This window comes from Dysidea avara, chromosome 6 (genome assembly GCF_963678975.1).
Source record: "Dysidea avara chromosome 6, odDysAvar1.4, whole genome shotgun sequence".
NCBI classification, from domain to species: Eukaryota; Metazoa; Porifera; class Demospongiae; order Dictyoceratida; family Dysideidae; genus Dysidea; species Dysidea avara.
In genome coordinates, this window is record NC_089277.1 from 4346572 (window position 1) to 4360362 (window position 13791).

The following is a 13791-nucleotide window of genomic DNA, read 5'->3' on the forward strand; positions in this document are numbered from 1 at the left end:
TTACAGCAAGATAATTTATGTATGCAACAACCAGAAGCTTCTGAAAATCCGTATAACTAATTGCTACACCAAAGTATATGAGATCAACAGCTAGTCAAAAGTGATATCAAAATACATTGGAGCCTATGGAAAACAGACTTTCCCAGTTAATTTATTTTAAGGCACCCCGGTAAAGCCATACAAGAAGCCAAAAGTGTGCTGCACACTTTATTGAAATGAGTAATGAATGTACCATATGAAGCATACCATGTAGCTGGAAGCTGCCTGCTGGAAGCTTTAGGGTGGTACCAAAGTGACCACCAACATCCTGTCTTACCAGAACTGTTATTACAATCACATGTTTACATGTACTTTGAGGTTATGTTACTGCCCTAGTATGGTATGATACTATTAGCCTGAAATCTGTTTCTCTGCATTTCATTGCTGTAATACTGTGATGTCATGAATTTTGGTAGTATAAATAGCTACACATTATACAGTTTTAATATCATACGTATAGACAGGAATTATGAAACTGCTGGTCACACTGGAGCAACTGTAAGTATTTGCAGATTAATGTTAACACTTGTACTGTACCATATGATATATGTGTGTATAAGAATAGTTATCCCTAAGTGCTAAGCAGCCTAAGCATTTGATGAAGTAAATGTGTAAATTGTTGCATGACTAACAACAGCAGAACAGTAGGATTAGATTTGTGTGGAACAGACTATGTTTTTGTAGCTGATACATACCTACAGCATTAAGAGTATAACTACATAGCTATTAGCTGATACAAATATTTCTGCTATAATCCACTATGTGATTAATATGCAATCTTGTAGCATATATAGTATGATCAGGGTGTGTCAGTGTGTAATGCATGTGGGTATGTGTATACTACTGTGTGCAGTGTGTGTGTGTGTGTTTGCATGCATGTGGAGTGTGTATGTATGCTCATGCATATACACTGTAGCATGTGCTGAGTGAAAATGTACAGTATATACCTCGAGAGTAATGAAGTGAATTGTCATTATATATAGCTCAAACTGTATAAGGTGTATACTATTGCCAAATAACATACAGTATGCTTCCAAATCATTTGTAACAGCATTGAAATGTGCTGCATGTACTGTATCTAGGGTAATAAAACTAATAATATTAGATACTTTGACTCTTAGTTTATACTATAAAGCATATCGTGAGTTTGGTATTATTTGTACAAGTGTAATGAAAATTACATGATGTCTAATTCCTACTAGCAGAAAATTATGTAGATACAGTACCTGTTGGCAGGACTTGGGGCCGCTCTGAATATCTGAAGACATTTATGGGCTTGGCTATGCATAGCCAGTACTGTCAAGTTGTTGTGAAGGAAACGTGAGGCTGGTTTTTGGGTGATATTCTTGGGCAAGAAAGCCCTAACTTTCATAATCCATATAGTACTACTACACTGTATGATAATTTTGGTAGCTACTGTAATGTAAAGGTAGGTTTTATAGTGCCAGCAGTCACGTGCATTAAAAAAAAAAAAAAAAAAAAAAACTTCGACAAAAACCTAAGAAAACGAAAAACACAGAGCTGGGACTCGAACCAGGGTCCGTACTCATAGCCCATACTCATAACCACCGTACCACCAGTGCTGCAGCTACCCTTCTCCCTTAGTTTGTACCTTATAGACGTCCAACTGAAGTGACTTCTCTAACAAGAGTGAAGAAGAAACTAACCAACCTTAACCCTAATGCTAGTAACTACTTTTCACATGCTCTAAAGTACAAGAACCAAGGCAAACTACTGGTCGTGTGCCCTTTGGTTTATGACAATATTAACAATGCTCGTGTGCAATTACCTCAGCGATTTGCATGCCATACATAGCAGCAATAAATATTGCATGGTAACTCCTATCATAAGCTTAGTGTTCTTCAGCATGTTATAAACGAACCATTTGTATAACATTTTAGCAGCGCTTAAATCATGTCCGCCTCCTCTGACGCATGCCCTAAAGTCGAATGCTAGCTCACCTCAAATTTTAAAAATATTTACTGCTGGCAGTAAGGGACTCAACAAGTCCTGCAATTAACGCAACAAACCAGATCTGCAGTTAAACGTTTCGTTGTGCACCTTTGTTAATTCTATCCAGCTAAGGTCGATTTACTCGTAGCAATGAAATAGAATTTTATGCAATTGGAATTCACCAATTCCAATTTACAAAAAGCCAAAACGGAAAAGAATAATCACTTGGCGCACTTCGCGTGCCAAGTGCTTATTCTTTATTATTATACATTGGAATGGCCTGAAAGTACACGGACCATGATGTCACCACCTTGCACTCATCTCCAAGTACAATCCTGTGTACTAGGCTGATTCAGTAGAATAGGTGACCTCCAGAAGATTCTGAAAATTCTATTCTCCCCAGTACAAAGGGCCTTGAAGTTAGTACAAGTACCCTTGGACATGTAGTAAATAGCTACAAGCATACAGCATGAAAACCACAAATAAACCACAAAGCCATATCAAGCCACATATCAAAACATATGTATGGGATTTGTCAAATCAAGCATTTTCAGGTGGTCAACATTAAAAGTTTTCAAAACACTGTGTTAAACCTTTGAAAATCAAGAATTATGCATTAAATAAATTTAATATCTTTTTTGAAACCTCAACTTGGTAAAACAGGCTGATCATAAAATCTCATCATTCCTTGTCATTTGTTGTCCAATACAAAATACATGTATTTTACACTACACACAAAACACTAATATTATTTACAACCTTTAACTCACAAAATTTCTACAGCACACCATACAATAAAAGAAAGCCCTTGAATTTCTCTATCCAATTCCTACCGTACAAATGGGAAAATGTTGCCATAGCGACAGTTAGTTACTACTGATGATGACATAATACGCGCTCCATACATTAACCTATTGGAAATTTTAATCATATTGCCGGGAAAATCCCAATTTACAAGTTGTTATCCTCAACCAAATTCGCTAAATTTGGTATCATTCTACGCAGCGAAGGATGCTTAATAAGACTCCGACCGTACAAATTGTTAAACAGGTTAGTTTAAAGAAATATGTTTAAAAACACGTGTTTTTACGGGCATTCTGAACACGTAGATTTCGCGGTACAAGGCTCCTTTTTAGCTTCCCCTTCGTTACTACACAAAGAACTTACTCATGAATCGAATCGCCTTTCAACAAGGAATCTGATAAACCAAACTTCGTGTCTGTCAACCAAAGTACGCGGAAGTTATGGCGCCTTGTTTAGAAGACGGTGTTATTTTATACGAAACGGGCGTAACCCATTCGGAAATCCGGAATATCTTACACAAGGTTTGATCATAGATTATATAGTTGTTAGCTACCCCACAATCGGGTAACGACTATATAATCTATGGTTTTGATATTCGGTATTAAAATGCTTACTCGACAAATTCAAGGCTATATAAAAGAACAATACAGGGTGATTAGTAGATTTAGCTGATCAGGATCTGCTACTTATACAAGTGGTACATATAAGAACAAGTGGTAAGGTACTGTATTTGCATATATGTGTAAATAGAACACTTGAGTGCATAAGTACTGTAGTTGACCATGTCAATAGTAAGAAATTAATGGCCTATTGAATTTTTGCATTTCTAGCTTTACAATGGACGATATCCACAATGACGAAATTTGATGTCATAATTGACAAAATGGCCGTGTAGCCCCCACTCTAACACGGCCATTTTGTCAATTATGACATCACATCTGACGTCACAAAACAAAATGGCCGTGCTAGTGTGGGGACTTTGTACAGGGAGGTATTGGGTGAGGTCGAGGGGTCCGTCACTGGCAGGAATATCGTCCAGAACTGAAATATGGAATATATTCAAATCATATTTCCGTATATGTACGTGTATTTTCGTATATTGTTCATATCACGTGATATAAAATTACATCATTTAATTATCTGCGGCGGGCGTCAATTATATCAAACTTCTTGTTCTCCTCGCTTATTCTCAAGGTTATTCCACTGCTTGATGGTTCGCGGAAAGTAGCTGTAGCTCTGTTGGTAAGCAGTTGTTTTGGCTGGAGGGGTTATACTTACATTCGTCTTGGCCAGCTCAGTTACTGATTGAGTCTATATAAAATGGCCCGCTCCTCGCTGGCTCCATTGCAACATGCCGGCTAACCATCATTGCTCGTACTGCGTAATCCTCGGCGTAATCGTCCCAACTGTGTGAAAAGCACTTCATTTGATATGAACCAGTAGCCTAAATAAATAATACATGGATGGAATGTAGAGGAATATTCAGGAATATTGAGGAATCCAATTGAATTATGGAATATGCAAGAATATCGCGAATATTTGAAATATAATCTGAAATATGCAGGAATATGGAATATCATGGAATACAATGCCCATATTCCGAATATCGTCGATGATTTCGCTAGTGACGGACCCCTCGGGTGAGGTAGTGTTTCCCTATGATAGCATTTATAAATTCGAAAAAGGGCGAAGGTGAGGCATATAGTATATAATGCAATACAGATAAGCTTAGTTGTGTCCGAATTTAAAATTTTCGGTCTGCTTTCCTTGTTGGAACGCATTTTACATCGTCACGGTACATGTACTACTTCTTACCTTTATTATCTCATAGTATGAGATAATAAAGGTAAGAAGTACTTCTTACCTTTATTATCTCATACTATGAGATAATAAAGGTAAGAAGTAGTACATGTACCGTGACGATGTAAAATGCGTTCCAACAAGGAAAGCAGACCGAAAATTTTAAATTCAGATAAGCTTAGTTGTGTCCGAATTTAAAATTTTCGGTCTACTATGAGATAATAAAGGTAAGAAGTAGTACATGTACCGTGACGATGTAAAATGCGTTCCAACAAGGAAAGCAGACCGAAAATTTTAAATTCGGACACAACTAAGCTTATCTGTATTGCATTATATACTATATGCCTCACCTTCGCCCTTTTTCGAATTTATAAATGCTATCATAGGGAAACACTACCTCACCCAATACCTCCCTGTACAAAGTCCCCACACTAGCACGGCCATTTTGTTTTGTGACGTCAGAAAACGTCATTGCGGATATCATCCATTGCATTAAAGTTGCTCTTCTTCAATTAGCATGACTATAGAGATTATGCAGCTCATGCATATATATATACATATAGTAAATATAAGGATTGGAACATATTGTATAGCTGGAGACATTTACATGTATGTGCATGCCTTGTAGCTGCTACTATAGGTTAACATCTCGCATATGATGCATATAGACTGATCTGCAAATACTGCACATATAGTGCATAAAAATTATTTGGAAAATCAGCATGTGGCATGACTATCTGACCTAGTTCACTATATTAAGCAAGCATTATCTCATTAAAAGGAGTTACCCATATAAGGTATGTGCATGCAGCATGGGATATTGTCAACAAATAGATGATAGAAACTATAGGCACAATAATAGGAACATTTACCATAATACATAGTGTATTCATTGTACTATACATCGCGATCGTGTATTCATTGTAGCTGGATGGGAGACATACCACTGGAAGAAGTTATCTCGCAACAAGAAACTGGATTTTGTGAACACTCACAATTGTGTGTTGGTCACACTAGTGGGAAATTACCTTACAACAAAAAAGGATTTGTCACTGGTGTAACAGTGTTGATGCCACAGTCAATAACTCTCACACTACCCTCAGGATTACATAAGGTACATCATACTCTACATACATGCATGTAACTTATAGTGATACACAATGGAGTCATGTGCAGCTAATCATATCAGTTCATTTTAACATCAATATGTTACAGGTAAAAGAAGATCTGAAGAATAAAAAAGTTCACTGAACTACAAGTATCCACTTGTCTGACATCTCTACCATCAACTGTTCAGCAAAGACTATATATGTACCACATAGCTACACAGTCAGAAACTTTTTTAAAAACTACAGTAACATGTCATTTATATACATCATTTAATTTTTTTTTGTTGAAATAGTTGTTTTTAACATAATGGATGCATGATGGTCACTGCACTTTCCTGTGTCAACAATGGAACCCTTTTGGTGTTTATTATGGGAGATTAAAAAAATTAAAAACCAACAATGGGATTCAGCCATAACTGCAACTCCACACAAGTCAAGCATTCACTAGCACATCTGTCATTCTGTGGTTAGCAAAGGAATGGGAATTTAATTTTCCTTAGTATGCCCAGTTTTCATTTCAAGAATTGCATAGCTTTTAAGGTTGGTTTGTTATAATAAGTTACTAGGTTGCTGTTGCACTGACATCATCCTATGGCTGTCAAACACCACCAAAATCAGATATCAGACATTTCTCCTGTGGTCGTTTGTTGTATGTACATAGACAACTTCTCCAATCTATTGACCTCACAACCTTCAATGTGTGTCATGTGTGTGTTTGTAGTAGGTATGTTAGAATGTGGTTTTTGTTTAGTGTAATTGCTTAACATAGGCCCTATGCAACAAGGGAATAAATTTACACCTTATCATCAAAGAAACAGAATTGTACGCATTGTTGATGTCCTGCTATATATTATTTTGGGATCTTGTTAAAGCGTCTTTACTAGTGACCAGATTTCAGGAGCATACACTAATACAAATGGGACCATGGACAAGTGTCCTGATTATCAAGGTGTCATTGTTGTGTGTGTAATGGAGCAGCAAAAGGCCATTCATGACATCAAGTCAAGGTCATAATAATTTCTACAAGTCTAGACACAGCACATTCTTGATGAATGAATGTCTTCTGTAAACTACAAATTGTGCACATGATTTATTGTGCACTTGACCCCTACTATTGTTAATTCTTGCTTTATCACAGTATGATAGTACTGTATATTAGGAATCATGAAGGTTTGGACTTTTCTGGCCAAAAATATCACTCTAAAACCAGCCTCACAATACCTTCATGGCGTCTTGGTAGTATTGGTTACATATATAACCAAGTCCAAAATTGCCTTCAGTACACCCTTAAATGCTTTCAAAAAGTTGCCACAAACTTTAATTTTTTTAAACAAATTTAGTGTGAGATAACTTCTGGTATGCTTCCCATTATACTTCACCAACTGCAATGGATATAGTTAGCATACGTAATTTTTATTTGTAAAAGAATTTTATATAATTTTAGTTTACTAATACCTACTAATCTTGGTAAATTTTTAGTTAGTTATTGTAGCTAGCTAGGAGTATTCAAACAAGTGACTAGATTATGCATATATATATACTACATAGCTAAAATAATTCCATTTTGAGTCTTGTGCACCTGTGACAGGACTATAGTAACCTGCAGGAGGACTGTCCAGAGGTATTATGGAGAGAGGCAAAGTTCCACAACACCGACAAGGTTCCCCAGTTAAGACCAGGCACCCAGTTAACATGTACACCTATAACACACACACACACACTGCACTGCACACATGTTCACAGACACTGCACACATGCTATGCTATGTACACACACACACACACACACACACACACACACACACACACACACACACACACACACACACACACACACACACACACACACAGCATTGGCAATTCAACTTGCATGCTATGTATCTTCATGCACAATTATACATGCCTACACTACTGCATGTATATATTATCTATCATTTGCAGTAGCTGAATATAGCAGAAATGTGTAAGAGCTGTAGAGCTTGGCAGCAACAAACTTACAGATTTCAGTGTGGCCAGCAGTTTCATGCTTTCTGTAAACTGTGTGTAGTGCATGGCCATGCAGGTGTTGTGTAGGTTGCTTTTATACAGTTTCACACACTTCCTGTATGTACTAAAGTTGCATAGTCCACCTAGTTATAGGCACACTTCTGGTATGCAGTACTAGTGTTGTGCAACCCACTTGTATAAGATGTGTGGTAATGTTGTAAGGTTTCATACACACAGTTTTCACAATTGGTGTTTGTCACATATTAATAAAATACACTACTAATGGACCATGTCAGTCAGTATAGATGACCCACTGACTACCCAACTCAAGGATCAGTGTATGGAATAAATTGTGATAGCTAGTTGTGATCATGGTGCCCTACCTGGAGTGAGCATAAACAGACCAGAAACTCCTCAGCAATTGTGTCGTCATGATACCTGTAGCTGGCCATGGAACTGATACAAATTGAGAGCGATATAAGAAAGAGAAGCAGGTGTGTATATCATTAAGAATCCATTTAATCTGATAGATAATGTAGGCTTGTTTCTTAGGATGGTAGCTCATTATTTTGAGGTGGCAGAAGGTTATGTGTGTGGCTTAAAGGGTGGTGCAATCATATACTTGTTAATCATCGCATGGTTACAACATATGTATGGCCAACCTCTTCCAGTATGGTAAACACTTAATTTATGTCTCATGAACACATCCTACAATGTACTTAGCAATACATAACTGGACTTGTGAGTATGGTACCAGCCTGAGATTTAGTCACCTTACACTCCTAACATAGCACTATTCCTAATGTCAATAGGTTAAACACATGATGAGTTATGACTCATCAAACTTGGAAAGGCTATAAGACTTCTTTTCGAAGATTCAGTTACCAATGATGCATGCACTGGTATGATAGTAACAATGGCGGATCCAGGATGGGGCATTTGGGGCAAATGCCCCCCCCCCCCCCCGCTTCAAGAAATTGCATTCAAGATCGAGATACTCTAATAGAGCAGTCAATTACTCTAATAAAGCAGTCACAATGTTCATGAGGCAGTGCAGCTTACTTATGAAGCTATAAATAGGATTTTATTTTACATAACATATACGTGATATAATATATTTGGTAAAGAATAACTAGCTATTATGTTGACCTTTTTTTTTTTTTTTTGCTCTTCAACTTTTTTCAGCAAGGTGCCCCCCTCTTTCCAAACTCTGGATCCGCCCCTGAGTAAGGTGACTCCTAAAGGAGATGGGGGTACCTCACAAGACCCCAATACACTACAAATGCAAGAAAATCATCGTACAATAGCACCACAAAGTAGCTATACAATTTTGATGCTTACTATAGCTCCTGGTAAGATCTAGGAAATATTTAATATACTTGATTCTATGATGACAGCAAATAAACAGTAAGCATGGTGGAAAATTAAAGCCTGATTGCAGCCCACAAATGTTTATCAGTGGTTGGTTTCCCCTTCACTTTCTGCTCCATAACCACCTTACACCCATCCACCAGCAGGAACAATCTTGTGTATCAGATTCTATACTATAGTCCTCTACATGCAGTGTCAAAGCTGTGAGACCATATCAGTAATGTGCACACATCTATGAGCATATGAAAATATTGCATGCATGAATAATGATGTCATTAGTAATTCTAAAAGCTAGACAATAAGTTTCTAGTACTGATAATGAATCAAGCTTGTGCAGGTGTTTAGGTGGTCTACCTAGTATACTTAGTAAACAAGTGAGTGTACATGAAGAGTAGACACTGGCTACATGCAATGCAATGGTCCCTTTTATTAACCCATGCTGGCTGCATATATTTCTGAATGAAACTGCCAACAATTTCAGTATTCTAGTACAATATTGCAGTTATAATGAAAACAACAACAGTTTGCATGCATGGATTCTATAGATCTCCTGGTTTTGTACGGCTTCTTTCCCACAGCTCCTGGTTTTGTGCGGCTTCCACAACTTGATTATTACAAATCCGAAGCGGAGCGGAACATCGGATTTCATTCTAACTATGCAGGACGAGGTGAAGGAGCAGTTGAGTGTAAGCTATGGTACCAGAACGAGTATAGAATCAGAATCACGATAACAACATAAGATTTCGTATTTCAGGCAGGATTTCACTGAAGGTGTACGAGATTTCGAACCAGTTGGTGATCCCTCGCGAAAAAGGCACTTTGCCGCCGCCCCCAAAATCCGCGTGCATGCATGAATGTCAGCCCTGGCATCATCTTGGCAGTTAGCTGGTCAAGGGGTAAGTTCTTCGCCACTCAGGGATTGAAGTGGTGGCTCAATTGCAACATTAGTACAAACATTTGAAAGTGATTCAGCAGTTGTATTACGCAGGTCATTGTGGCGAACAAAGGTCAAACCACCATGTCGACAGATCATGGTGGTTTGACCTTGGTCTGACCTTTGACAGTTGTTTCACGTAGATCATGGTACTAGTCTAGCTATAGGTTGGAACATGACACTTATTTTAAATTCACGTAACGACAATACACTTATCAATGTAATCCCCTACTACCACTAATACCAAGGGTATAACGCTAATGTACAAAAGAAAAGGTCATGTAAGTGATTAACTGAACTAGCTATAACTAGATAAATAATCTTTAAAAAAAATCAATCAATAAATAAACAAATAAATAAATGGGGAGAATCTGCCTGATCAGTGCTCTCGGATATGACGTACCTAGAAAAACACACCTCAATCTTGTATAAGTCTGTTACAGTAAATTGCCCTTAAACTTATACAGTTAGCTACAGCAATCAGTGACAGCAAATTATAGCTAGTTAGCTACACTGCAGCTGACAAAGAATGAATGGCTTAACAAAGGGGAAAAACCTAAGAAAGTACCTATATGTAATCCTACAGGAAGTGCCAATTCCAAATTTAGAGCTACGTTTTGAAAGCTGTACACTTTGAGGTTAGCTATGTGAATAGCTAGCTATGGCCCAGGAGTTGGCAAGGGGAAGGGCACAAACAGGCTAGGCTAAGTGTGGTTGGGGAGAACCTGTTAGTTGCTGCGTTTTTGAAGCAGCAAATAATCACCTCTTTACTGTTCATTTTTTGCCATTTTTCCTTTGCAAGATGGGTTATGAAGTCTTAAAAGCTGATTAAAAGGCTCTGCACAACAGCAACGCAATAATTATTTTAGAGGAGCTTAGTACACATGAAGAGGCTGGGTGACTATTTCACAGTTAGTTTGACTTTGGTTTGCTTTGGTTTCAGGTGAATATGTAATAATTGCTAGTAAAATGTGTACATTTTCATGAGTTTTATAGCTATAAAATTGACCTTGGCCTAACACAAAGTTTAGTAGCTATTTTAATCAGAAGCATGGCTGGCTCCTCCACAGATGGGGGTAGGGGAGGAGCATTTGGCCCAAATACCCCATCCAGGATCTGCCATTGTATAACAAGGGATTTTTCTCTATATAAGTCAAGTATATAATTATAGCTACTGTGAGTAAACTATAATACAAGCATTTTAAATTAATAGTGTTTACGAGATAGCTAAATGTTTTTCAAAATCAAATCTGGTGACTGTGCATGTTGTATAGATAATAAAATATCTGGCATTACTAAAGTCCAGAGGAGTACATACATATGCAAATACTTTTTCCTGCATGATACACTAATTAAAAAAAAAATAGTCTCTAAACTGTAAGTGGAGTATATACACTATTGCTCACAAACTATACAAGCCTACATGCACCCACTGTCAAAGTATTTGCTGATGTACATGACAAGCGTGTATCACATTCACTATTCTACCATCCAGTTGGCCAATCTGGTATCAGTACCCATAATCGACCAGACATCGTTGCTAATTATGATGAGAAACTAAAACCTTATTTAGCTATCCATTTCATTCACATGGTAATCTGGTGGCTGCCTAAATTGTAAGCATGTAAAACAGCTAAACCAGAATACCAGTAGATAGTTTCAGGTACCAAATTATATTAATTAATTACAAGTATACTTCACCTCATGCCTGCTCTATACAAGACCATCATTGCAGTTGAATCGAATGAGGTAGATAAGACCCACATCTCAGAATAGTGACCATGGTAAGTTTGCACCAAATTAAAACAGCTTCATGACCTCCTCATGCTCGATCATTAGTAAGATCACCCTATGACCACTATAGTGATCATGCAATATAGTTAGGTCCTAAAGTCTACTTATGACTTCATTAATAAAACCACCTCATTATAAGGACCATGTCAAGTAGGTCCCAAACATAGCTAAGGTGTACTTCATGACCTCATTAATAAGACCACCTCAAGTAGGTCTCAAACATAGCTAAGGTGCACTTCATGACCTCATTAATAAGACCACCTCATTATAGTGACCATGTCAAGTAGGTCCCAAACATAGCTAAGGTATATTTCATGACGTCATTAATAAGACCACCTCTTTATAGTGACCATGTCAAACGTACTTCATAAAAGATTATACCCCATTTTTTATAGGGCTAAAACATCATGGATTTTTAGTACTCAAGTACTCTCTGCATACATAGTGTTAACGATCAAGTATTTACAGATATTTACTACCTGTTGCTGCACCTAGCTGCAGTCTATAGGACATTATTTCCCATCAATATATTCATGATGCAACATTAAGCAGTGGAGAAAGTTTGTAGATGTTACAATGAATTCCCAACCTATGAAATGCTAAATCACCTTTAAAATTGTTGTAACAATGATGTTTGTGCTTTTAGATGTCTAAATAAATGAGAGATGTATCCCAGAATTGTTAATGAATGTATACGTGTACTACATATTGACACTATTAGTGATGATATGCAAGTATGATGATAATGATGCTGAGGGTTACACAGAGGAAGATGACCTGGAGACATTATAGCTAGCTACCTGCACTATTGGACCAATGAAAAAGAAACCTATGAAGTCAAAATTTCATTGGTGGCCCTAATGAATTTTATAGTATATATTTTCATTGGACATGCAAGTCAATGAATATCCAATGAAAAGAACCAATGAAAATTTTATGAAGAATAATTTCATGGAGTATTCATTGGTAAAGTTTCAATGGATTTTCATATAGGTTTAGAACGTGAAAATGTAATGAAAATTCTTGGCCACCCATTGAAATTTTGACTTTTCAGAAGGTTTTCAACATTTTCAGAGGGTTTTCAAAATTGCTTTCATTGTGTTTTCATGAAACCTCTTCCAGTAGTGCTGCAGGAATGTGATTTGTTTATAAATTATGGATACCTATTAATAATCAGAGTTTACAATTATACGTAGGAAAATGTCTCTCCCCTGTTTAACTTGCCTTTTTAGCATAGCAGATCATTCAATATGTACATGTCATATATACACATTATGGTTGACAGACCACAAATCAATATTATTAACATTGTCATGTATATACCGGGTAGGTCTAGTACTAAAGTGACAGCAAATTTGTCTATCCCTTTAAGTGAAAATGCTGAGTTTAACCATCGTATTTTTCAACCTTGTTCTTACAATCCCTGCAGTTTAACAGCTGCTTCTATTTGTTCCACATTGGATGACATATCAGTAGTGATGTGCGTTATAATTACTTATCACACAACTCTCTAATTGTGACCGGATTTCATATAACCAAGCTTCCACACACACAAAATCAAACTTACGTTTTTACCAGAAATGGATTGCTGGTCTAATACACTATCATATTCCACACTGTGATTCCTTCAGGACTGGCAAGTCTGGTTTCTGTAGCAGCTTTCTTTCGACCCTGTCAAAGCCACGAGTGGGAGATTGGTGCCATTAAATGGCCATGGCTTTGTGATGATGGTGTGTAGTGAACTGGGACTTCACAGAGAGCTCGCCAATAGTGTTCTCAGTCAATTTGGAGTGATTTGAGGGCCATGGAGGGCCAAGGAGAGCTCAAACTTAACCTCTGGATTCCATTCGTCTTCTTACTTCATTTTATACTCCTATATTAAGCCCACCCCCTACCCTCCCACCCTATTACTACCACCTGTGATATTATAACCCAGCTCGAAGAAAGTTGCCCAAAAAAAGGGCAAATTTTGGGTATCAGAAATTTATACACCCACTCAGTG

The 13791-nt window shown here is 37.3% G+C and overlaps 2 long non-coding RNA genes across 2 annotated transcripts in view; one reads left to right on the top strand and one right to left on the bottom strand.

Moving 5' to 3' along the window:
- LOC136259100 (uncharacterized) overlaps positions 1–13791 on the bottom strand; it is a 60144-nt gene that overhangs the window by 8754 nt on the left and 37599 nt on the right. The window lies entirely within an intron of this gene.
- Positions 2908–5946, top strand: LOC136257408 (uncharacterized). Its single transcript, XR_010701971.1, has 3 exons — positions 2908–3042; positions 5524–5710; positions 5812–5946. It is a non-coding gene; the product is annotated as an uncharacterized lncRNA (long non-coding RNA).